Source organism: Elephas maximus, chromosome 12, assembly GCF_024166365.1.
Source record: "Elephas maximus indicus isolate mEleMax1 chromosome 12, mEleMax1 primary haplotype, whole genome shotgun sequence".
Taxonomy (NCBI): domain Eukaryota; kingdom Metazoa; phylum Chordata; class Mammalia; order Proboscidea; family Elephantidae; genus Elephas; species Elephas maximus.
Window position 1 is genome coordinate 99,208,513 of NC_064830.1, and position 26,980 is coordinate 99,235,492.

The window sequence follows — 26,980 nt, forward strand, 5'->3', positions numbered from 1 at the left end:
ACTAAGTTCAAAATTTCCAAGGCTGTCAACCTGGAAAACAGGGATAGAGGGCAGGGCTGGGAGCTGAGATCAACAGCAAGCTGGAAAATGTTGCAATTCAATGCTGACACACATCTGATGTTTTTCTACAGCTCTGCCTTGCTGGTATAATCCTTGATTAATATTAAACAATGACCTCAGTTGGAAAGATGAACCTTATGAATTTCAGTTCATAATCAGGCCACTTCAAGCAGGTTGAGAATATGAACTCAACTCGCCCCAGAGATACACTAATATGGGACAACTCCAGCACTTGTCACTAACAAAAAGTCAAGGTTTTTTGACAGTTTCAACTCTCCCAGGATATATATAAAAGTAGAACCTAACAGGTACTTATTTGAATGCCCAGAAATTGTATTTGCCAAAGAAAAGGCCCTACAGAAGCTGTCTGAAACATCATAGGTTGATGCCCATTAAATTATCTGGGGACTTTAATAAATAAAGCCCAATGTTAGTGAAGTTAGCAATAACAAACACCAGGATTTTTCAAATAATTCCCAGAAAGGAGGCAAAGACTGTGTAGCATTCTCTTAGCACTCTGATGGGTCAGTAGACAGGAATTCTCCATTTTTAAAACCTGTCACAACTCAAGAGTCTAAGGAAACAAATTACGCTCATAAACACTAAGGAGACCCTCAAAGTATAGAGGGAAGCTTTGGAAGAAAAAGAGGCTAACACAAAATCAGGTCTGTTGAGGCTCGGCCAAGACAACTAACTTAATTCACAGCTATGAAAGGAAGGAAGAAGACCAGAAAGGACCAGAAAACAGGTCAAGGAGAATCCATGTCAGACTAGAAATGGCCTGCCAGTGGAAACCATCATCAAGGAAATTATTTAAGATGAAATTTCTGACTAAAAGATAATCCACAATAGATTTATAAAGAAATGTCAAGTTTTAAAGCTCTAAAGACAAAGGATTTTTTACCAGTTTCAAAAAAGAAAAAAAAAGAAGGAGGAAGATTTATAGACATGAGGATAATTATGTCTTCTGTTGTAAGCTAGGCTTTGCAAGAGAGAAATGCTTAGAGGAATAAAATGACCACATCAACTTAAGAGAATGGAGCTTATTCCACAGAATTCCTTGAAGGCAAAGGGAGCCCATTTTAATGATTGGGTGATCTGAAACATTTTGTCCACAAAGTTCCAGAGCTGCAAGAAGATCACAGAAATATGGAAACCAGGAAAATTGAGAACCAAGAGAATGAATAAAAAAAGGGAAAGGAATCTGTAGAGATTTAATAAGCAGAAGATAATTGTTAATTTGAAGGTAAGCAAAAGCCCATATTGGTGTTCTAGAAAATAATCAGTCAGAAAATTAAACAACACATTGCCAGAAATACAAGGGGCAGACGAAGAATTTCAAAAAGGCTTTAGGATGATGTTACGGGTTGGAGTGTGTCCCCAGAAAAGATATGTTGAAGTCCTCACCCAGGGCACCTGTGAATGAGACCTTGTTTAGAAATAGGGTCTTTGCAGATGTAATTAGCTAACATGAAGTCATACTGGAATAGGGTGGGCCCTAATCCTTATAAAAGAGAAGAAGAAACATAAAAACAGACACAGAGGGAATACATGCATTTGTAAATGGAGGTAGGGCTTGGAATGATGCATCTACAAGTCAAGAAACTCCAAGGATCACTGGCAGTCACCAGAAGCTAGGAGAGAGGCGTGGAACAAATTCTCCCTCAGAGCCCTCAGAGGAATCAACATGGCAGACACCCCGATTTCAGTCTTCCGGTCTCCAGACTGTGAGAGGATCTATTTCTGTCTTTTTAAGCCACTCAGTTTGTGATCCTTTGTTACAGCAGCCATGGGACACTAACACAGGTGATAAAGATACAGGGGCAGCCCTCTGGTGTCATGTATAATGCATTCTTGGAATATACGTGTACATCAAACAAGCAGAAGGTGAACCACCAACTCACTGTCATCAGGGAGGATTCCACTCTGAGATAGCCCAACAACAATGTAAGATACCTAATTAAAACCCCTTTAGAGACAATCTTCAATGACACATTCTAACAGTTGCACATGTTCTTTCACTTCCTTCCTGGTTGTATTCACCTGAGTTAAGATCCACCGTGGACAACACTGGTAGTTCAGTTGTAGGATTTTCACCTTCCATGCAGGAGGCCTGGGTTCGATTCCCAGCCAATACGCCTCATGTGCAGCCACCACCCGTCTGTCAGTGGAGGCTTGGGTGTTGCTATGATGCTGAACAGATTCCAGCATAACTTACAGACTAAGACGGGCTACTTTGAAAAATCAGCCAATGGAAACCCTATGGATCACAATGGTCTAATCTGCAACCAATCATGGGACGGTGCAGGACTGGACAGCGATTCATTCCTTGGTGTGTGGGGTCACCGTGAGTCAGGGGCCTACTCAAAGACAGATAACAACCACCACCACAGAGATTCAGGTTCACCATTTTCCACACACATAGTGATTTTCATCTTCATCTCAATTTGGATTGCTTCTGTGCTCAAAATTTCTTAGTGTTGCCAAACCCTAAAAGGTGGGTTCTGTCCAGCATGCTCAGACCTGCCGGTAGTCTGGACACCAGCCTTCTATAAAGAGAAATTAACTTTACTGCAATGCACAGAGCAAGCTACTGGGAAGAAGTTCCTCAGATCTGACTTCCCAAGCTATGGGGAAGCAGGACTTACATGTGATTTGGGCACATACTTATGAAGATCAAAGACCACAGCCTTCAGTATGGATTACACCTCAAAAAAAAGGAAACAAAAATTCTCACAACTAGACCAATAAGCAACATCATGATAAATGGAGAAAAGATTGAGGTCGTCAAGGATTTCATTTTACTTGAATCCACAATCAACACCCATGGAAACAGCAGTGAAGAAATCAAAAGACACATTGCATTGGGCAAATTGGCTGCAGGAGATCTCTTCAAAGTGTTAAAAAGAAAAGATGTCACGTTGAGGACTAAGGTGTGCCTGACCCAAGCCATGGTGTTTTCAATTACCTCATATGCATGCGAAAACTGGGCAATGAATAAGGTAGACCGAAGAAGGATTGACACCTTTGAATTGTGATGTTGGGGAAGAATATTGAACATACCACGGACTTCCAAAAAACAAAACAAGTCTCTCTTGGAAGAAGTACCACCAGAATGCTCCTTAGAAGCAAGGATGGTGAGACTACGTATCACATAATTTGGACATGTTATCAGGAGGGATCAGTCCCTGGAGAAGGACATTATGGGTCAGCGATAAAGAGGAAGGCCCCCAATGAGATGGATTGACACTGTGGCTGCTGCCATGGGCTCACACATAGCAATAATTGTGGGAATGTTGCAGGACCAGACAGTGTTTCATTCTGTTGTGCGTAGGGTCACTATGAGTCAGAACTGACTCGATGGCACCTAACAACAACATGCAGGCTATGACTACCTGTCCAGTGGTTTAAAGACTAGATATTGACTCTTCATCCCCCACCAGCTCAGGCTATGTTGAGTCTGGGATACTGGGGTGAATTATAATTGTTTGCTTCCTTACATGGTTGCTGACTAAAACCGGCAGGATTCCACTAGAATTTGAAGGTTTCTGGAGTTAACTCAAGCATCCCTTTGACTCTGTGGAGGCAGGCTCAACTCCTAGGAAATATTTATCTCCAACTATGGCAGGAATGTCAATCAAAATCTTCCATATTCATACGAGCCCACGTGAGTTTCTGTGATGTGTCCACACATTCAGCAAATGTTTTCCTATAGTCTCCTGAACTCTTGATGCTCTCTCTATTAGACACCACGAGGGGGTCACAAAAGATTGTTGTTGTTGTTGTTAGGTGCCGTTTAGTCAGTTCCCACTCAGAATGACCCTATGTACAACAGAATGAAACAATGCCCTGTCCTGCACCATCCCACAATCCTTGCTATGTTTGAGCCCATCGTGGCAGGCACTGTGTCAATCCGTCTCATTGACGGTCTTCCTCTTTTTCCCTGACCATTTACTCTACCAAGCATCATGTCCTTCTCCAAGGACTGATCCCTTCTAATAAAATGTCCAAAGTACACGAGACAAAGTCTTGCCATCCTCACTTCTAAGAATTCTGGCTGTATATCTTCCAAGACAGACTTGTTCGTTCTTCTGACAGTCCAAGGTATATTCAATATTGTTTGCCAACACCATAATTAAAAAAAAAAAAAAAACAAAAACCACTGCCGTCGAGTCAATTCAGACTCATAGTGACCCTACAGGACAGAGTAGAACTGCCCCATAGGGTTTCCAAGGACAGCCTGGGGAATTCGAACTGCAGACCTTTGGGTTAGCAGTCATAGCTCTTAACCACTAAGCCATTCAAATGCATCAATTACTCTTCTGTCTTTCTTATTCATTGTCCAGCTTTTGCATGCATATGAGACAATTGGAAATAAAATGGCTTAGGTCAGGTTTTCCCCGGCCAATTTTTTTTTAGAAGTAGACTGCCAAGTCCTTCTTCCTAGTCTGTCTTAGTCTGGAGGCACACCTGAAATTTGTCCACCATGGGTCTCCCTGCTGGTATTTGAAATACTGGTGGCATAGCTCCCAGCATCACAGCAACACGTAAGCCACCACAGTATGACAGACTGACAGACAAGTGGTGACACCAAATATTAGAGAAGCAGAATGGCAGAAAGGTATGATACATTCTCAAACTCAAACCAAAGAGCATAGACTTTGAAGATTTAAAATATTGATATAATTCATTCATGTTTTCAATTAGCAGTTATTTATTGAGTAGCAAGCATCATATTAAAAGTTGGACCTACCGGGTGGAAGAAAAGAAGCAAATCTCCTGCCCTCACAGAACTTGCATAGAACTAATAATTAAAAAAAAAGAAAACAGTTGCCATTGAATTGATCCCAACTCATGGTAACCCCATGTGTTGCAGCGTAGAACAACGCTCCGTCGAGTTTTCAATGTCTGTGATCTTATGGAAGCAGACAGCCAGGCCTTTCTTATAGGCGCCTCTGGATGGATCTGAAGCTCCAACCTTCAGGTTAGTAGCCAACTGTTCAATTATTTTTGCCACCCAAGGACTCCTATATAAATAATAGGTAAATTAATAATAATAATTACAAAAATAACCTCAAAACTTACATTTACTGAGTGGGGTGTTAACTTTATTCCATTACATCCTCATTGAGATAGGTGATCTTTACTGAGACTTACGAAGAAACTAAAACACAAAGAATTTTAATAGCTGGGACTCCCAGAAATGTTTTTGGTCTGCGATTTTTTTTTTTTTTTTTTTAACATTTGGAACCGTTTCAGAATCTTATGACTTCTGATGACCCTCTTTCTTCTTGGATGTTTCTTGGCTGTATTTGACATTTCCTCAAGTTAAGGTTCATAAGACATTAAAGGTTAAATGTGGAATATTGGATAATATTCACATGTTTCCCCATGCGCTGCTGATAATAAATTGTTTTTGTTTGTTTGTTTTGTTTTAATTCGACATCTTGCCAAGGTTACATAATGGTTAAGTGGCAGAGTTGGGCCTCTGAACCGAGTTAGTCTGATCCACGCCCATTTTCATGACCATGACATTTGTTAAATTAACCACAAAAAGTCCATTTGCCTCAGCCAGAAACCTGAGCTCACTCCAATTAGCTAGGAAAGAATTAAAGGTGTTCATTTCATCCTCTCCGCTGGGGTCTTAGATTATGCTGCAATGCAGCATGATTATGTTTTTAAATTATTAACTGATGCCTCTTTTTTTTTTCTTTCTTTTTTTATTGAACTTCAGATGAAGGTTTACAGAACAAACTAGTTTCTCATTAAACAGTTAGTACACACTTTGTTGTATGACACTGGTTAACAGCCCCATGACATGTCAACACTCTCTCTTCTCAACCCTGGGTTCCCTATTACCAGTTTTCTTATTCCCTCCTGCCTTTCAGTCCCTGTCCCAGGGCTGGTACACCCCTTTAGTCTTGCTTTGTTCCATGGGCCTGTTCAATCTTTGGCTGAATGGTGAACCTCAGGAGTGACCGCATTACTAAGCTGAAAGGGTCTCCAGGGGCCATACTCTCAGGGCTTCTCCAGTCTCTGTCAGGGGAGCAAGTCTGGTCTTTCTTTTTGAGTTAGAATTTTGTTCTACATTTTTCTCCAGCTCTGTCCGGGACCTGCCATTATGATCCCTGTCAGAGCAGTCAGTGGTGATAGCTGGGCACCATCTCATTGTACTGGCCTCAGTCTGGTAGAAGCCATGGTAGACGTGGTCCATAAGTTCTTTGGACTAATCTTTCCTTTGTGTCTTTAGTTTTCTTCATTATTCCTTGCTCCCGAGGGGATGAGGCCAGTGGAGTATCCTAGATGGCTGCTCACAGGCTTTTAAGACCCCAGATGCCACTCGCCAAATTAGAATGTAGAACATTTTTTTTTATAAACTATGTTATGACAAATGAGCTAGACATTCCCCGAGACCGTGGTCCCCACAGCCCTCAGCCCAGAAATTCAGTCCCTCAGGGAGTTTGAATGTCTCTATGGAGCTTCCATGACTTTGCCTTGTACAGGTTGTGCTGGCTTCCCCAGTATTGTGTACAGTCTTACGCTTCATCAAAGTTACCACTTCTCTATTATCTGTTAAGTGTTTTTCCATCCCCACCCCTCCTCTCCCTCATACCCACCAAAGATTGTTCCTTTTTGTGTGTAAAACTTTTCATGAGTTTTTACAGTAGTGGTTTCATACAATATTTGTCCCTTTCTGACTGACTTATTTCACTCAGCATAATGCTCTCCAAATTCATCCATGTTATGAGATGCTTCACAGGTTCACCATTGTTCTTTATCGTTGTGTAATACTCCATTGTGTGTATGTACCACAGTTTGATTATCCGTTCATCTCTTGATGGGCATCTAGATTGTTTCCATGTTTTTGCTATTGTGAATGATGCTGCAATGAACATGGGCGTACACATGTCTATTTGTGTGACCACTCTTATTTCTCTAGGATATATTCCTAGGAGTGGGATTGCTGGATCATATGGTATTTCTATTTCTAGCTTTCTAAGGAAGCACCATATCATTTTCCAAAATGATTTTATCATTTTGCATTCCCACCAGCAGTGCGTAAGAGTTCTGATCTCCCTGCAGCCTCTCCAACATTTGTTATTATCTGTTTTATTGATTTGTATCAGTAATGCTGGGGTGAGATACTAGCTCATTGTGGTTTTGATTTGCATTTCTCTCATGGCTAGAGATCATGAGCATTTTCCTCGCGTGTCTGTTGGCTGCTTGAATGTCTTCTTTGGTGAAGTGTCAGTTCATTTCCTTTGCCCATTTTTTAATTGGATTATTTGTCATTTTGTTGTAGAGATGCTGGGTTTTCTTCCAGATTTTAGAGATTAGGCGTTTGTCTGATTTGTAATAGCGAAAATTTTTTTCTCAGTCTGCAGGTTCTCTTTTTACTCTTTTGGTGAAGTCTTTTGACTAGCATAGTGTTTAATTTTTAGACGATCCCAGTTATCTAGCTTATTCTCTGCACCTTGTGTGTTGTTGGTTGTGGTTTGTATTCTGTTAATACCCTAGCATTGGTCCTATATTTTCTTCTATGAACTTCATAGTTTTGGGCTTTATATATAGGTCTTTGATCCATTTTCACTTAGTTTTCCTATATGGTGTGAGGTATGGATCCTCTTTCATTTTTTTGCAGATGGACATCCAGTTTTGCCAGCACCATTTGTTAAAAACAGTCTTTTCCCCATTTGTTCGATTTTGGGTCTTGTCAAAGATCAGGTGGCCATAGGTGGATAGATTTACATCTTGGTTCTCAATTCTGTTCCCTTGGTCAATGTATCTGTCGTTGTATCAGTACCAGGCTGTTTTGACTACGGTAGCTGTATAGTAGGTTCTGAGGTCAGGTCCTGTGAGTCGCCCTACTTTATTCTTCTTCTTCAGTAGTGCTTTACTTATCAAGGGCTTCTTCCCTTTCCATATAAAGTTAATGATATGTTTTTCCATCTCTTTAAAGAATGTTGTTGGTGTTTGGATCAGTATTGCTTTGTATTTGTAAATCGCTTTGGGTAGAAGTGACATTTTCACACTGTTGAGTCTACCTATCCATGAGCATGGTATGTTTTTCCATTTAAGTATATTTCTTTTGGTTTCTTGCAGTAGTGTTTTGTAGTTTCCTTTGTATGGGTCTTTTACATCCCTGGTTAGATTTATTCCTAAGTATTTTATTTTTTTAGGGGCTATTATAAATGGTATTGTTTTCGTGATTCTCTTTTTGTCATTCTCTTTACTGGTGTATAAGAATGCAATTGACTTTTGTATGTTTATCTTGTATCCTGCTCCTTTGCTGAATCTTTCTATTAGTTCCAGTAGTTTTCTCATGGAGTCTTTTGGGTTTTCTATGTATAGTATCATATCATCTGCAAATAGGGACAGTTTAACTTCTTCATTACCAATTTGGATGTCCTTTCTTTCTGTTTCTTGCCTTATTGCTCTAGCTAGGACTTCCAACACAATGTTAAGTAGGAGTGAAGATAAAGGGTAACCTTGTCTTGTTCCTGTTCTCAAGGGGAATGTTTTCAGCCTCTCTCCATTAAGAATGATGTTGGCCTTTGATTTTGCATTTGCATAGATGCTCTTTATTATGCTGAGAAATTTTCCTTCTATTCCTATTTTATTGAGAGTTTTTATCAGGAATGGGTGTTGGGCTTTGTTGAATGCCTTTTCTGCATCGATTGAGATGATCATGTGATTCTTTTCTTTCTTTTTATTTATGTGATGGATTACGTTGATTGATTTTCTAATGTTGAACCATCCTTGCATACCTGATATGAATCCTACTTGGTTATGGTGTATTATTTTTTTGATATGATGCTGAATTCTATTGGCTAGAAATTTGTTGAGAATTTTTGCGCCTATATTCATGGGAGATGTTGCTCTGTAATTTTCTTTTTTGTGGTATCTTTGCCTGGTTTTGGTATCAGGGTTATGCTGACTTCAGAGAATGAATTTGGAAGTATCATTTCCTTTTCTATGTTTTGAAATAGTTTGAGTAGTACTGGTGTAAGCTCTTCTCTGAATGTCTGGTAGAATTCTCCAGTAAAGCCATCTGGGCCAGGGAAGTTTTTTTTTTTTTTTTTTTTTTTACCATTTCAATCTCTTCTCTTATTATGGGTCTGTTCAGATTTTCAACATCATTTTGTATTAGTTTGGGTAGGTAGTGTGTTTCTAGAAATTTGTCCCTTTCCTCTAGGTGTTCAGACTTGTTGGACTATAGTTTTCCATACTATTCCATTATGATCCTTTTTATTTCAGTGGGCCGGTTGTCATGTCCCCCATTTCATTTCTTATTTGGGTTATTTGTGTCCTCTCCTGTTTTTCTTTTGTCAGTTTGGCCAGTGGTTTTATCAACTTTGTTGACCCTTTCAAATAACTAACTTTTGGTTTTGTTGATTCTTTCTATTGTTTTCCTGTTCTCTAATTCATTTATTTCTGCTCTGATCTTTATTATTTCCTTTCTTATGGTGGCTGTGGGCTTCTTTTTCTATTCTCTTTCTATTTGTTCAAGTTGTGTAGCTAATGTCTTGATTTTGTCAGTTTCTTCTTTTTTGGGGTGTGCATCTATTGCTGTAAATTGACCTCTGAGGACTGCCTTTGCTGTGTCCCAAAGGTTTTGGTATGATGTGTTTTCATTCTCATTTGATTCTAGGAATTTTTTTTATTCCATCTTTGATTTCTTCTATTACCCAGTGGGTTTTAAGCAGGGTGTTATGCAGTTTGCATGTAATCCTTTTTTTTTTTTTCTTTTTTTCCTTACTCTTCCTGTTGTTAATTTCTACTTTGATGGCATTGTGATCAGAGAAGTTACTTTGTATCATCTCAGTGTTTTGGATTTTGTTGAGGGTTGCTCTGTGTCCTAAGATGTGGTCTATTCTGGAGAATGTTCCATGTGCTTTGTAAAAGAATGTGTACTTTGCAGCTGTTGGATGGAGTGTTCTATATATGTCTACTAGGTCGAGTTAGCTGTTTGTGCCCTTTACCTCTTCTGTATCTTCGCTGAGTTTCTTTCTAGGTGTTCTGTCCTTTACCGAGAGTGGTGTGTTTGAAATCTCCTACTATTATTGTGGAACTGTCAAATTCTGTTTTCACTGCTGTTAGAGTTTGTTTTATGTATTTTGGAACCCTGTCATTGGGTGTGTAGATGTTTATTATGGTTAAGTCTTCATGATGCATTGTCCCTTTAATCATTATATAGTGGCCTTCTTTGTCTTTTATGGTGGATTTTGTTTTAAAGTCTGTTTTATCTGAATTAGTATTGCCGCTCCTGCTCTTTTTGGGTAGTTATTTGCTTGATATATCCTTTTCCACCCTTTGATTTTTAATAAATTTACATCTTTATTTCTAAGGTGTGTCTCTTATGGACAGATTGATGGATTTTTTTTTTTTTAATCCATTCTGTCAGTCTGTGTCTCTTTAAAGTTGGTGGTTCAGCTCACCCAGCACCTCAGAAGGAGAAAGAACTGGTGACTTGTTCATCTAAAAAAAATCCTAGAAAACACTATAAGGCAGCTCTACTCTGTCACCAAGGGTCACACTATGAGTCAGAATCAACTCAGCCGAACACAACAACAAAAAGCTTTGAAATAATGCATTTTTACAGAAGGAAAAAAAGGACATTGCTAGCAGTCTATGGAGAAAAGTAATTGTCTGCAGCTTTCTAAGCCTCATTCAGGCTATAAACTTTGACACCTAGAGACTCACGATATCGTAGGTATGACAAGTCTCCAAGAGCTTTACAAGAGAAAGTTTATCCTACAAGGCTCCTGGCTGCAATTGTCCTCCACACAGCTGAATGCCTCGCCACAAGTTTATCCAATGGGAGTTTCCAGAATACTCACCCTCATAATTTCCCATGCTTTTTAGAACATTCCATGTCAAAATCCCACACAGCCTGCAAGGAGAAACAAAATCAAATTAGATTCATTTAAATGTACTCAATCATACCACTTTCTGGGGCAAAAAAAAAAAATTCAAATCAGATGAAGTCAAGCTAAATCTCTATTGTGAATAGAATTGTGTCCCCCAAGAGGATATGTTAAAATCTGAACCCTCTGTACCAGCAAATGTAAACTTGTGGGGAACAAAGGGCTCAAACCTACAAAAACTCATGGAGATGGTGCAGGATCAAGAAACAATTCATTCTGTTATACACAAGGTCACCATGAGTCACAACTGACTCTACTACAACTCACAACAAGAAAGAAGTTGTCAGTTAACTTAAAATGAGATCATATTAGAGCACGGTGGGCTCCAATCCAATATGATTACTGTCCTTATAAGAAGAGAAGAGATACACACAGAGAGACACAGGGGGAATGTGGTTACGTGAAGACTAAGGCAGAGATGGGAGTGAGGCATCTACAAACCAAGAAATGAAAAGAATTGCCAAGAACCACCAGTAGCTAGGAAGAGGCAAGGATACATCTGTCCTGAGAGTCTTCACTGAGAGCATGGTCTGTCAACAATTTGATTCGGGCTTCTGGCCTCCAAAACTGTGAGGCAATGAATTTCTGTTGTTTTAGACCATCAACTTTGTAGTATTTTGTGATGGCAGCCCTAGAAAATTACTACACTATTTTTTCACTGGCAGATAAAGGGAAGTTCTTATTCCAAGATATCTTAGGGATAAAGAGGGAAAATAGAGAACTCTAAATGGAGAATTTAAAATAACTTTTAAATTTTCTCCAAGTATTGTAGATGCTGAATGATATAACCTTGTTAATGAATAAGTAACTCTTTGTCTTTCTGAAATGTTTGTGCATATGTTGTCTCTAAAAACTCACAACCTCTGAATAGTTACCTCCATGGGCATGCAAGAAAAATGAAGTTTGGAGAAAATGAGTAACTGTCCCATAGGTCAGTTTTACTTTGTTACATGGGGTCACTATAAGTTGAAAGTGATTCAACAGCACCCAACAACATGTTTTTGCTTAAAAAAAAAAAAAACCCATTTAGAAGTTGATAGACAGCCACCACCTTGTCTCAGCAATACTCACTCCCTTCTCAGACTCACTCATAGAGGTGGCTCCTTTGATGGAAAAGAAGAAAGGCAGAAAGCTCTTGTTGTAGTTCTCAAATCCTTAAACGATGGCAGGAGTATTAATAGCTGGGTAAAGCCATGGAAATAACCACAGGAGCTTTAGCAGTTCTTCAGAGACGACAGTATGGGCAAATTACTAGATGGTGAATACTTCAGCTGCCTAGTAATCTGCAGTTCAAAATCTATCCGGGAAGAAGAACGACAACAAAATTAATTAAAAATTTTTAAACAATCTATCCAGGAAGGAAAACAAAAAAAATGCTACCCAGAGCTCATGCTAGAAGCAGAAGAGTTTGAATCTAGCACACACAGCTTAATGAGCCACTACCAAGACTTCCTTTGTTCGTTTCTCCTAAGACTGAGGACCACCATGCTTTCTTAGAAAGAAGCACCTAGCAGGAAGATATTCCTCCTCAAGATATTCACATTAGAACCTCAAGTCTTGTGCTGAATCAGCCAGGGAGCTGGACTATAAAAAAAAAAAATTTTTTTTTTTACTATAAGACGGGTAAAAACCCCAACATTTGACAATAGAGCCCTTGAGGAATCCAGGCCAATTTGCTGCATGGAGTATACACAGTATCTAGAAAGTTCTAGAAACTTTTTCCTGAGGAAATGAATTTGTATTGATGGAACTGAGCAGGCACATGCAACCATGAGAAGCAAAAGAGGGAGCTACAACACTCACCTTGCGGTAGGCCAGAAGAGCTCCCACAAAAGGCAGAGGCTTGGGCCCAGGAATCCCGAGCTTCTTTAGAACATTATGTGAATAGGTTCCATATCTATAAAGTGAGAGATAAGACAGGTCACCAGAATTTTAGTATAGATGTCAGTGTTAGGGAGGTAACATGTAAGTGATAGATAATAACAACTTCACAGCAATAGTCACATCCTATCACCATCTCCTTTCCCACTTCCACTGTGAGACCCACAAAAAGTAATGATTAGTGAAAAGCAGCTAAAAGCATCCTGATACTAACCCTAGAGTGAATACTTGAAAAGGTTCCCAAACTTTGGGCTCCTGGGAGGTTCATGCTGGAACTTCTCCAGAGACTTTGCTTGTGTTCCCTTCATAAGTGAACTCTTACAGGATCTGGGAGTTAGGCATTATAATTAGAGAGACCCCTAGGTGGCGCAAACAGTTTGTACTCAGCTGATCACTGAAAGATTGGCAGTTAGAACTCCCCCAGTGGCACCACGGAAGAAAAGAGCTGGTATCTCCTTCCATATAGTTTATAGCCAAGAAAACCTATGAAGCAGTTTCACTCCATAACACATGGAGTCGTCATGAGTCAGAATCAACAGAACAGCACAAGACAATTCTAGGTAGAAAGGAGAAAAAAAATCTTGTTCACATGATAAGGTTTTGCGTAACTGCATCAAATTGATCATAGAAGATGAACAAGAGCCTAAAGGGATGGCTTTCTTACAATTTACTCTGAGGTGTTTCTTATGATTTTCCTTCACTGTATGCTCAGGCCCACATTTTAGGATCTGGTTCTTTTTAAACGTGCTTTCACAGAGAGGTCTCAGAGCAGCCATAGTTTCTGATGTCTATGTCTATATCTATAGACAAGACTTGCCACTCTGGTGTTATTAAGAGGTGGCTGACTAGAGGAAGAAGAGAGGCTGAGGGAGGAGCTATAGATAACCATTCAAAGCTGCTTGTCCTACAGGGTTAGCACCACGGAAGCAACTTAGGAATACATACCTGAAAAGTATGAATGTTTTAACACGCTCTACAAATGTATTCAGTTAAAAGAGAAGGGACCTCCTAAAATCCAGGCAACTTACTGTTGTCATCCAACATAAAATAACCTGTTGCTGTGGAGTTCATTCCAGCTCATATCAACCCTATAGGACAGAGTAGAAGTGCCCCATAGAATTTCCAAGGAGCAGCTGGTAGATTCAAACTTCCGACCTTTTGGTTAGCATACAAGAGCTTAACCACCGCACCACCAGGGATCCAACATAAAAAAAAAAAAAAAACCTGTTGCTGAAGGGGCAATTTCGACTCATAGCAACTGTATACGACAGAGTAGAACTGCCTATACGGTTTCCAAGGAGTGCCTCGTGGATTCAAACTGCCAACCCTTTGGTTATCAGCTGAAGTTCTTAACCACTATATCACCAGGGTTTCCAGCACAAAATAAGCCACCATAAAATGTGATGAACAGAGGAAATGAGACCTTGTTTTCCTCTGGAGATAAGCTTTTAATTCAGTATCAGTTCCAAATATTTTGTACAAATCCAATCAATCTTTTAAAATACAATAAAATAAAACTTTAAGAGGCCACAAAGTTCAGCGATAAAAACAAATGAGCTATTAAGCCACAAAAAGGTATGGGAGAAACTGAAAAGCATATTGCTAAGTGAAAGGTCTACTTTGCTCTTAACCTTAACCATTTGATTGGCCATTTTTTTTCAAACCTTCCTCTGCTGGATTCTTGTTGACTCATCTAGGTCCAAATTGGTAGTCAATTCCCAGGAACAAAGAATGTCACTGAACACTCCTTGCCACAGAAATTGAGATTTGGGAGACGGGGTAGGGATTGTTTATGAAGCAGTAACTTCACAGGATCTGCATAGTATGACTAATACCCACTTATGGTTTTGTAGCAGCCAACACTTATGCAACTTCCCCTCCTCTACCTCTTTATTTTCAAAACAGCCAGGGAATAGTGGTTGTACAAGCATGATAACCCCAATTCCAACGTCACAGAGGCAGGGGGAAGGTATTCACAGGTAGAGGAGCACCAGGCTGGTGGCCAGGAGAATCCAAGTCTCTGTGGAAAGGCTTGGGATCAGGTTCATCATCACTTTCCTTGCCTGAGAGTCTTCTCTGAGTTTCCCTTTGATCTGTGTGTGCTGAGGTCCACCAGCCCTGCACAGCCTCCTTCCCACCCCAGCTGTGAGTCAGGGAAAGGCTGCTGGCAGGTTTCTATACTGCAAAGAGGGTGGGTCCAAGCAGCAGCCGGTGAAAGGGCCATCTGAGTTCCATCCGCAGCCTGGGGAGTTCAAGTTACACTTTGAACTAGGCATTGGTTGAAAGCAAAGCATCTACTCTGACCTCCCTCGAGTTCATACTTTGTGGAAAATCAATAACTAAACAGATCATTCTTACCAGTAAACCGAAATGGTATTGGTTCTTATTAGAAATTCCAAGTGAACCTAATGGAACCGTTAGCTGTATATGTTACCTAGGGAATATTGCTATAATTTGGGTTTAAAAAATGTTGTTAGTTGCTATCGAATCACCTCCAATTCATGGCGACCTTATGTATAACAGAACAAACATTGCCCTGTTCTATGCCGTCCTCATTACTGCTGATATGTTTGAGGCCATTGTTTCAGCTACTGTTTAAAAAAAAAAGATTATAAATTTAAGAATTAAAAAAAAAAGGAATTTCAGGTGTAGCCACTGACCTTAAAACTATTATGACCTTCATTTTCTCAATCCAAAATTCTTGAAATTCCTACAAACAGCTAGAGGAAACTCATGCAATTTCCTCTACCTCAAGTGTTTTTGTGTCCCTGGAAGGCTCCTATTTGTCTTTCAAAGCCCAGCTCAGATAGAACCCCCATGGTTAGGGTCCTAACTCCCTAACCACCTCAAACAGATCTAACCCCTTTTTCCTCTGCACAGATTCTAACCCCTTACATATTTCTACTGCTGTGTTGACCACCCTCCAGCACCGTTGTTTATTTCCCTTTTCAGATCCTGACCACTAGAGGGCACAGTCAGGGTATTAGTATTTATTAGTCATGGTCACTGCCCTAGTATCTTCCAGAGTGCCTTACACGAGTGGACATCCAGAAAGTTCAGAGGGGTTGAACTGGACGATGTGGGACTCCTGTGTGTCCTTTCCCTGTGACTCTGCAATGACCACTACATCATCCCGTATTGTTGATGCAGCAAGAGGCCCTGAGCCAGGAGGCCCTGAAAGAGAGATGCGGCATGGAGGAGATGAAGCTGATGGTTGTCCTAGGCAATATCAATTTGCGTTGCTTCCTATCCATCCCCTCAGGAGGTCTTGCAGTAGACAGCAAGTTGGGCAATTTCTTGGACAAGAATGGCCCCTCTCTCAGCGAAGACAGCACCTCCGGGAATAACAGGATTCCAGAGAATCCTAATACATTTCTTCTCCCTTTTGGTGGCTTCACTTAAACCAAAAAAAAAAAAAAAAGCCAAACTCATTGCCATTGAGTCGATTCTTACTCATAGTGACCCTACAGGATGGAGTAGCCCCATAGGGTTTTCAAGGAGTGGCTGGTGGATTGGAACTGCCAATCTTTTTGGCTAGCAGCCATAGCACACTATAGCTCTTAAATCCCTGCACCACCAGGGCTTCACTTAGCACTGCTAAACAGGGTCAGCTGCAATTATGTCCACCTCACAGATGTAGAAACTGAGGCCCAGTGACTGCAAATGGCTTCCCAATGGCTACTGCCTGCACCAAAATATTACATATAAACTTTATGATGACAGACTGGAAAGCCTCCTGCTGTTCAGGGATGTTAATATTCAGTGCTTACTGATCCCTGATAAGGGCCACTATGAAAACACAGAGAACCCAGACCAAAAGAGCAAAATTGTTAAAATTCTGGCTCCTATCTCTATGGGTGCTCCTACGACAGTTTCCCCAGGGCTTTTCCAAATAAAGGACTCCCTCCCATCTCAGCAGACACAAACACACACAAAAAAGATGCAAGTTATGGCAGATACTAAGGGTATGGTGTGCGATCTCCCTCTCTGTGTTCCCAAATCTAGTGGTTCATGGAACACATTCAAACAAGGAGAGATTACAGTGTCATCTGATAATTATTGACAACTTAATTTTCTCCCCTCAATCCATAGCCTTTCATATACTTTTTGGAAACAAAACCCCGGTGGAAACTAAAATGCTTTCTTCTTTCTCCAAAACATATACTCAACTAAGATGATTTTATAACTAAGCCTCACATGTTCAACCACCCACCCTACTTACTTGGTTCAACTGGTTGGAATCTATACCAACAATTGGCTAGCTTTGCTCGGGACAGAAATGTAGCCAGCACCATGCCCTAACAAATGTGCAAATAGTCTTGCTCTGCTAGAACAAATAGCAGAAGGCATGTCTTTTGTGCCATTTAAATTTATAAAAGGTAACACCTAACACGAAGACTTGAGTAACAAGAGTTGTGCTGAATGTGTAAAGGAAGGTACTATGCGTGGAAGAATACCCTGTACACCCATGTCTCTCACTTGTTCATTGATGTACTAATGCACTTGCCGGGTACTTTTAAAACTGTGCTCTGGGAATGCAAAATGGTACAGCCACTTCAGAAGACAGTCTGGCAGTTTCTTAGAAAGCCTATGTTTATAGGTTTACTGTATGATCCAGCAATTGTGCTTCTAGGTATCTACCCAAATGAGTTGAAAACGTGTGCTCCCATAAAAACCTGCACACCAATGTTTATAGCAGCTTTATTCATAATTGCCAGAAATTGAGAGCAGTCAAGAAGTCTTTCATTAGGTGAATAAACAAACAATGGGATACTATTTCAGTGATCAAAATAAATGAGCTATCTGGCTATGAAAAGACATGGAGAAAACTTAAATACATATTGCTAAGCAAAGGAAGCCAGTATGAAAAAGCTACATACTGTATGATTCCAACTTGATAACATTCCGGAAAAGGCAAAACCACAGAGACAGTGAAAAGATCAGTGGTTGCCAGTGGTTCAGGAGAAAGATGGAGGGATGAATAGGTGGAGCGCAGGGAATTTTAGGGCTGTGAAACTATTCTATATGACAATATGCATTTGTCAAAACCATGTACAACACAAAGAGTGAACCCTACTGTAAACTACAGAAATTAGTTAATTGAACTTAATTAAAGGCATTGACCAAAAACAAACAAATCAAGCTCCCTGCCACTGGGTCTATTCTAACTCATAGCAGCCCTACAGGACAGAGTAGAACTGCCCCGTAGGGGCAAAAGACATCTTTGAAGTATTAAAAAGCAAAGAAGTCACTTTGAGGACCAAGGTGCATCTGATCCAGGCCATAGTATTTCCAATTGCCACATATGCATGTGAAATCTGAAAAGCGAATAAGGGAGACCAAATAAGAATTGATGCCTTTGAATTACGGTGTTGGCAAAGAATATTGACTATACCATGGACTGCCAGGGGAACGAACAAATCTGTCCTGGAGAATTTTAGCCAGAATGGTCCTTAAATATGAGAATGGCAAGACTTCATCTCACATACTTTGGACATGTCATCACGAGGGACCAGTCCCTGGAAGACATCATGCCTGGAAAAAAAGAGAGTTAGCAAAAAAGAGTAAGACCCTCAGTGAGATGGATCGACACCGTGGCTGCAATGCTGGGCTCAAACAGCAGTGATGGTGAGGATGGCACAGGACCTGGCAGCATTTTGTTCTGCTGTACACAGGGTCACTGTGGGTCGAAGCCAACTTGATGACACCTAACATGCACACACACACACAATGTATCAATATTGGTTCATCAATGGTAACAAATGTGCCACAAAAATGCAAGATGTTAAAAATAGGGGAAACAGTGTGCAGGGTGGAGAGAGGGTATAGAACTCTCTACTTTCTGCACAACTGTTCAGTAAACTTAAAACTGCTCTAAAAAATAAAGTCTACTTTCTGAGTTGGAACCGACTCGACAGCAATGGGTTCAATGGGTTTACTTAAAAAAAAAAAAACCTCACTCCAAATGCTTGGGTACAAAGGTGACTAAGACCCAGACACTATTCAGATTGAAGATAGAGATAAACAGATTACTATAGTACAACCAAGTAATAAGTAAATATACACATATGAAAAATGTTGGGTCCTTATCCATATAGGAGCTTATCTTCCTTCTCAGACTTCTCGGCAGTTGGCCAAAGTTGAATCTCAAATAATATTCAAAGAATCATTCAAACTCTCATCCCAGCATAAGTGGACAAGTTGTCCAGAGACTCTGGGGCTCAAGAAGCACCATGTTTGATGTTTTCATCCTCTCATACTGTCAGTCTAAAAAGCACATCTTCTGGGAAGCATTCCCAACTCCCACTGCCCAGGCAAGTGCTCACAATATGGGGAAGCACTGTTGCTCTGGAAGGGCTTGGGTATCAGATGCACATTTCACAGCTTACAATATTGAGTGTCCAAAAAAAGAATGTAAGATGATTTGTCTACAACTCAGCTCTCAAGTCTCCATTCTTCTTGGTAGGGGAAAATTTAATCTTGCCAAATTAGATCAACCAGGTAGAATCTAAGTTTTGGAGGCTAGGGGAAAGGAGTAGCCAAGCCCTATGTCCCTCATCCTGGGGGTGAGGGGAGGCAGGTCCTTGGCCATTCTCTGTCCTCTGCTTACAGGAGGTGTGCACCTCACCTCAATGGCATTGTGTGTTGGGTAGGCTCTCTCCTCGCTCAGTTCAGGCACTAAATATAAGAGACAGAATCCTTACCCTCACATAACTTTCCTCTAATGGGGGGAGAGAGACATTAAACCAATAACCACACAAATAACTATTGCATTAAAAATTGGAAAAAATGCTACCAAGTAAAAGAAACTCTGTACTTAGGCCCCCAGCAGTATTTGATACAGTTGGCCCTTCTCTGTTTCCTGAAACTCTCTCCTTCTCTGAAAGCCATGAAGACAACAGAATCAACAGGACAGGACTTGATGGATTGGAAGTGTGACATTGGACATGCCTGGGCCTGTTTCTAGATCCTCCATTGAGGGACGTTTATCAGAATTGACCTGACAGGATCAAAGTTCTCTTTATCCCAACCTTCAGGTCCCTTCACATCCACCTGCCTCTCTAAGCCTCTGTGTCCCTCTTGGAATTTCTCCCCCTGCACCGTAGTGTGGGGAACCCCAACCTCTGGCATCTCCCTCCAGCAACCCCCAACACCACGCTGGAAAAAGGACTACCCTCAGAAGTTTCCAGAACACGTTCTGGAAGATCTAGGGCAATTATTCTCTACTCTGATATTCCCTAGCCTTTCATGGATTTTCAATAATTCATCTCCACTCCCCTACCCTTAGGTCCCAAGACAAATAAGAATGTTTATCCTCTTTCCCTGAGACATGGAAAACTATTTCTTATGCTTTAAATATCCACTTAGGAACGCAGACATTGAGCATTGGCTAGTTTTCTCTCTCTGTGTGCTTCTTCTATAATAATACAAATCTTCTCCGGGACAAAGGATGCTTCCTACTAAATTCAGAAAGGCTGATGTTCAAGAAATTGTGATGAATGGGGAAAACTGTAGTCCCATCTTCAAATTCATCTTACTACTTTTGTTTATGTGCCTGTCTCCACCCTCGAACCATCAGTTCCTATAGGAAATAAGGTTTTTGCCCTACCCTACAGAAACAGCCTTTGTCAAGTTCACCATACTCATTCTAAATACTGAATCCAGTGGTTGTTTGCAAACACTGTCATTCACTCATTCATTCATTCATCTAGGCAATGAGTCAAGCACTAAACATAAAGTAAAGGACAAAAGAGACAGAACCCTTGTCTCCACAAACCACAATGCTTACACTCTATGGGATGGAGAGAGGCACTAAATGAACAACCATACAAATAAGTATCACATCACAAATTGGAATCTGTGCTATGAAGTAAAAGAACCCCCTTTCTTAGGCTACCAGCTGTATTTGATACAGTTGGCCCTTCTCTGTTTCCCAAAACACTTTCCTCCTCTGAAAGCTATGAGGACAGCAAAATCAACAGGACTTGATGGATTGGAAGTGTGACGTTGGGCATGCCTGGGCATGTTGCTTCATCTGCCCATGAGAGAAGTAGAGTAGAATTGACCTGAGAGAACTAAGGTTCTCCTTATTCTAACTTCAATACCCCTTCAGAACCACCTGCCTCTCAGCCTCTCTGTCCTTCTGAGGTTTTCTAAGGTCCCATTTCTCTTCTTCCTTTATTCTCCTTCCCTTATATTGAAACCAGACCAGGGGACCCGTACACAGAATGCAAGAATCCAAACTCTCAGATGCTGTCTTTGAGAGGAAGAGTTTATTTCACAGGCTAGCAAGCAGGAACTCAGAGGTATCGACCTCAGATTGAGTTCCCCGATCTGCGTGAGCAATTTACAATTTATACTTATACACATTCTTTTAAGGGTGGAGGAAGGTGGTAGGCAAGATCAGAAGGTTTTAACTATTCATGGCTTCTACTGATTATTCATTACAAGGCAGGGCTAAGACTTGGCACGGAAGTGGCTGATGGACCTTTTGCTTTTGAAATGGGCTCGACTGCTGCCAGTGATGTATATCTGGTGATTTTGGCTCCTTGGCATGAGTCTTTTGTTTCCTTGACATAAGTTCTCTTGCGTTATTGAGCATGCATGGCAGCCCAGCGTCATTTGTTGATCATCGTGGTCTGTTCTGCACATGTCTGGCTACTCTGAGCCAGTTAGATCTGAACTCTTCTGGGGCTCCCTGGAGGGTCTGCAAAAACAACTTAGAAGTGAGTGATGTGGTGGGGGGTGACTGGGAGTGGCCTCATAACTAGTGGAGTACTAATTAATTTGGTGTCTTTTGTCTCTAGGGTCCCCTAACAGTATGTCATTTGAAGTCCCTCAGGTCCTGAAGCTGAGTGAGGAATCAAAAGCTTCAGAGGGTGAAATGCAGAGCAAAGATGATATATCATGACTATGTTGGATTTAGTCTTATAAGTCATGTACAGTTAGCACAGAAAAAATATAAATATCATTTATCATGTTGACAGATGAGGGGGAAAAGGTTGTATGATCATCTCAATAGTTTCAGGAAAAGCACTTGATAATATTCAACTCCATTTATGACATTTTTTAAATCTGAACAAACTACTTATGAAGCTGAAAATTAATAGGTTCTTACCCAGCAGACTAGCAAATTGAAGTCAGCCAGACTCGGGGTTGGAAGAACAGCAAGGTTTATTCACAGTTTGCAAACTGTGAGGCAGTCAGGGTCTCATGACTTAAGGCTGCCAGCTCCCTGAACTAAGGCAGATTTGCTTCTTATATAGGGAGTGACATACATATTCATGAACAGCAAGGGAAGGATCTTCAGTCCTGTGATGCATGCACAGTCTGCATAATTTTTATGAATAAGTTTTTGCACACGGCTCTAAAAATACTTTGTACAGCCCTAAAAAAATGGTGGCAGCTCACTACTGCCACCCCAGGAAGGTCATATAGCAGGTGAATTTGCAGTTGCTGCACCTGCTCCTCAGCCTCCTGCCAGGAGAAGAGAGGAAACCTGGTGAATCAACCAGTCATGGTGAGGTGTTGTAAAAGTTGCAACAAAAATATAACAAGAATAGACTTTTCTGAAAAACAACTATTATGATATGGTCAATAACCCTCTGCCCACTTCGTTCCCTCCTGTAATACTGGTCCCTTTAATCTTAAAGGGAAATAGGGGTGAAAGTCATTCTTCTGAAACTTCTTCAAGCTGAATAGGGGTGTTAGTCTGGGTCTATAGGGCCTTCATACAATCGACTCACAGCTTCATCTGGAGGGATAGATTGAAAGCCTTGTAGGAGCATCATTTGCTAATGGAATTTTTCAGTCCTAGAAGACACAAATCTAACAAGAAGCTTGGATATACAGGGACCAAAGAGTAATAAGAGGAAAAGCAACCAGGGGACCCAACAGGGGAAGAAACCAAGTGAGTGAGGGCAGTGCACTCTTTGCAGGCTGCCATATATCCTGGGCATTTGATGCTTGGTTAAAATTATGGAGCCACAGGGCCTGATTATCTATCTTTTTCACATTGATCTCAACCTGGCCAGAGTAATTTATATATGTGCAGCAAGAGGTGTTTGCTACCGCACACACTCCTCTTTGTTCTGCCAACAGGTAATCCAGTGCAATCCAGTGGTCCAAGACCACTTTTTGACCAGGAAGTCTAAGGATTGTTGTTGAGCTCCTATTGCCCTGCCTGTGGACCATGCTTTGGTCTCAATCCTCTGGGTTAAATTTTTTAAGGTTGCCTCATGATGGGCAAATCCTCCCCAGGGGATGAGCATTCCTATAGCAGCTCCAATTCCTGCCAGAATCAGTCCTGTAGCCTGTTTGTTTCGGGCGCTGTTTGGGGGAATGAAGATCTATGAGGAAATCTGGGTGGGTGTTAAGAAGCCAAAGTACATTGTCCCCCATGAATCACACGTTCTAGGCACTCAAGGACCCACCCATCAGGATGATAATTAGTCAGGTAGGAACTGCTAGGTAATGGGGAGTAACCACACACCCAGGCATATCCTTGCGGGGCAGAGAGAGAGGTTTGAAAGCATAGTGGTCAGATTATCTCAGGCCTCCCTGAGCCACCTGTTCTCAGAAAGATTTCATCCTAACAGGCCAAAATAGCTGGGGCCAGGTGAAAAAGGGGGTGTGTGTCCCCAACAATCCCACTGGAATGAATTACAGGATTGTTTTGCCTTTTCTCTTTGGATGGAGGTGTTGAAGCCGAGAGCCCAGCTCACCTCCTCCCAAACACTAGACAAACTCCCTTGCCCTTTTGTACCTTGCTCATGGAACAATACATTCAAGTAGTGCTGTTGGCAATTTTTAAGGAGATTTCACAATCCTTGAGGTGGAAGATATTCCAATTATCCATTAAAGTGAAGTTTTCTATCTGGGCTTGGGCCATGATGTAAGTCTCATTTAGTTCCCCTTTGAGCCATATGTCGAAAGGCACACCTGCTGGGTAGGTCTTGTTGAGAACTCCAGTACAGTTAAAACAACCACAGGAGGTTTAATGAAAGGGAGGATCAAGGGGTCTCTGGGGGGGAAGCTGGCACAGTGGCAGGTGGCACCTGGGAGTAGTTAGTTGCAGGGAGAATTTGGAGGCTCCCTGACATTCTCATGGGAGGAGAAAAACATATCCAACACAAATGACGTGGCTGACCTTCACTGATAGCTTTTGAAATTCGGTAAAAGTGATTATTTTCCCAGTTTCCGGAGCCCTGTGCTGAAGGGGATAGTATAAAGAAACTGAGGAGGACTGTAAGAAGGGTCTTCATCTTAAGAATCTTCTACACACAGAAGTAATTAATTCTTGAGAATTAAACCTTTAACACCAAGGGAAGTAAGTGTATCCAAAAATGGGCAGCTGACAAGCAAAGGCCAAACAGAATATTAGGCAAAGAGCTATAGCCAAGGCAATTCCTAAAATCTCTACTATGTTCATTATTAGCAGAAAGCTTTACTTATCAGGTCTGGGCCTTCAGAGCAAAAGCTTGAGTACTTCTCGTGGCTCTACTGTCCAGTCAGGCTCTGTGATCTTGTTGTCTGGTTCTCTCGTACCAGGACTTGATGGAGCAGCTGTCGGTTTTACTTGGGAATAGTGGACCCACAGTTTTACTCCTTCAAGCTTCAGAGAAGAATATGTGGTTGGTAACACCAAGTAAGGATCCCTCCCATATTGGCTGGAAGTCTCAATCCTCCTTCCAATGTTTTAACAAGACCCAATCACCTGGTAAGAAGGGGTGTAAGGGCCCATCAGGTGGGTCTGGCAGCCTCCAGGCCGTACAGTCTTTTATTTAAGTTAGGGAGGCTTGAATTTGTGAGAGAAAAGTCCTAATATGACCTTGAGGATCTAATTCACTGTTAGGAAACTGAGCATGGTCTATTTGGAATGGTCTCACATATATCATTTTATAGGAGCTTAAATTAAGCCGGCTTCTAGGGGCCCTCTGAATCCTCAAGAAAGCCAGTGGTAGGGCCTTTATCCATTTTAGTCCAGTTTCTTAACATATTTTTGCTATAGTTTTCTTCAGGGTATGATTCATTTTTTTCTATCTTTCCAGAAGACTGTAGTCTCCAGACAGCACGTACGTAGCCTCCAAGGAATGTTGAGTGCCTTTGATACCTGTCGAGTCACTTCAGAGACAAAAGCTGGCCCATTGTCTGACTGAAGTGTGATGGGAATGCCGAACCTTGGAACAATTTGTTCTAACAGAACCTTTGATCCTTCAAAAGCTTTGTCTGTCCGAGTTGGAAATGCCTCTATCCAATTGGAAAAAGTCTCTACAAATAATACTAGGAGGTACCTAAGGTTTCCAGGTGCCTTGGGCATGGTTGTAAAATCTACATGCCAGTCTTCAGCTGGATCCTTTCTTGTAAACTGGACACCAGGGTGCAGAAGAGGCCAGTTTTTAGGGTTATCTTGGATGCAAGTATGGCATTGTCTGTGAATTCTTTTTATGATCTGAAGGACCTTTCTCCCCGCAAAGTGCCTTTTAATCCATCTGGCTGTGGCCTCCTATCCCCAATGGGCAGTTTCTTCTAAGGCCCTCAAAATGTTCCATGCTGTGAGTCGTGGTAAGCAGGTAATTCCTGCAGGGTTTTTATACCACTCATGTGACTGATTGGGGTCTAGGGAAAATCCCCATTCTTTTATTAACTCATAATCCACCTTTGTGTATGTTGGATTAAAGTGTTCCTCAGGATGCTGAATGATCACACCCTGTACTGATGGTGGTTCTTCAGTCTGGGATATCCTTCTAGCTGCTTGTTTTGCTGTGAAGTCAGCCAGGGCATTACCACTCGCCTCCGGAGTGTTTTCCTTTTGGTGTCCCTTACAGTGAACTACTGCTACCTGTTGAGGCATTTGAACAACTTTCGACAGTGCCAAAATCTGTTCCTCATGTTTTATCTCCTTATTTGCTGATGTTAAAAGGCCTCTCTTTTTCCATTTTGCTGCGTGTGCACGGATTATCCTAAAGACATAATGAAAATCAGTCCAGATTATCACAATCTTACCTTCTGCCAAGGTTAGGGCTCGGGTTATAGCAACAAGTTTGGCCTCGTGGGCAGAAGTCCCTACAGGCACGGGTTCAGCATCGACAACCTGTGGGGGCTCGAGGGAAACAACAGTATATCCAGCCCTTCTCTTTCCTTCTTCTACAAAGCTACTCCCATCAACATACCATTGGAGACCTTCCTTGAAAGGAGTATCTCGAAGGCCTGGTCTACTGGAGTATGTTTCTTCTGTCGTCTGCAAACAATCATGAATTAGAGGAGGATTTTCGAGGAGTGGCAATAGTGTGGCTGGGTTCAACTGGGTTCCAGTGACCAGAGTTACAGCTGGGTTGCCTAGTAGGACAGCTTGGTATTTACCCAGTCAGCCTATGGTCAGCCATAGCCCTCCTTCTTGCTCCAGAAGGGCAATCACTGTGTGAGAGGTATGCACAGTCAGAGGCAGGCCTAGAGATAGTTTTCCGATCTCTAGAATTAGTTCACAGGCAGCTGCTACTACCCTCAGGCAGGGAGGCCATCCCTGTGTGGGCAAATCCAATTGCTTGGAGAAGTATCCTACAGGTCTCTGGTGAGGCCCCAGTCTCTGGTTAAGGACTCCAGGGCTACCCCTATGCATTCATGGGTGTAAAGCGGGGGGCCTAAAGCAGGGGCCTTTAATAATGCAGCCTTTATTTCCTTAAAGGCCTGTTAACAGCTAGGAGACCAGACAAATGAGTCTCCATGCCCTCCCTTCACAGCTTCATAAAGGGGTTTTGCTATCAGTCCAAAGTTTGGGATCCATATTCTACAAAACCCAGCCATGCCCAAAAATACTCCGAGCTCCCATCTATTTGATGGTTCTCGAGTGGCACAAATGGCCTCCTTGCATGCAGGAGACAGGGTTCGCGTTTCTTGTGAGATGAGGAACCCCAAATATTGGACCCGTACCTGGGATATCTGGGCTTTTTCTTTTGAGACTTTATAGCCCAGCTGGGCCAGAAGATTTAAAGCCTTAATGATATTTTGGTCAGAGGCCTTATGCCTTTTACTGGCGATGAGAAGATCGTCAACACATTGGAGCAGGACGCCCTGTTCTAATTTGAGGCCCTGGAGATCTTGACTGAGTGTTT

General features: G+C 41.5%; 1 pseudogene; it reads right to left on the minus strand.

The window, feature by feature from the left end:
• Window positions 1-14,917, minus strand: part of LOC126087539 (cytochrome P450 3A8-like) — a 57,683-nt pseudogene extending 42,766 nt beyond the window's left edge.
• Between the last annotated feature and the right edge of the window lie 12,063 nt (window positions 14,918-26,980).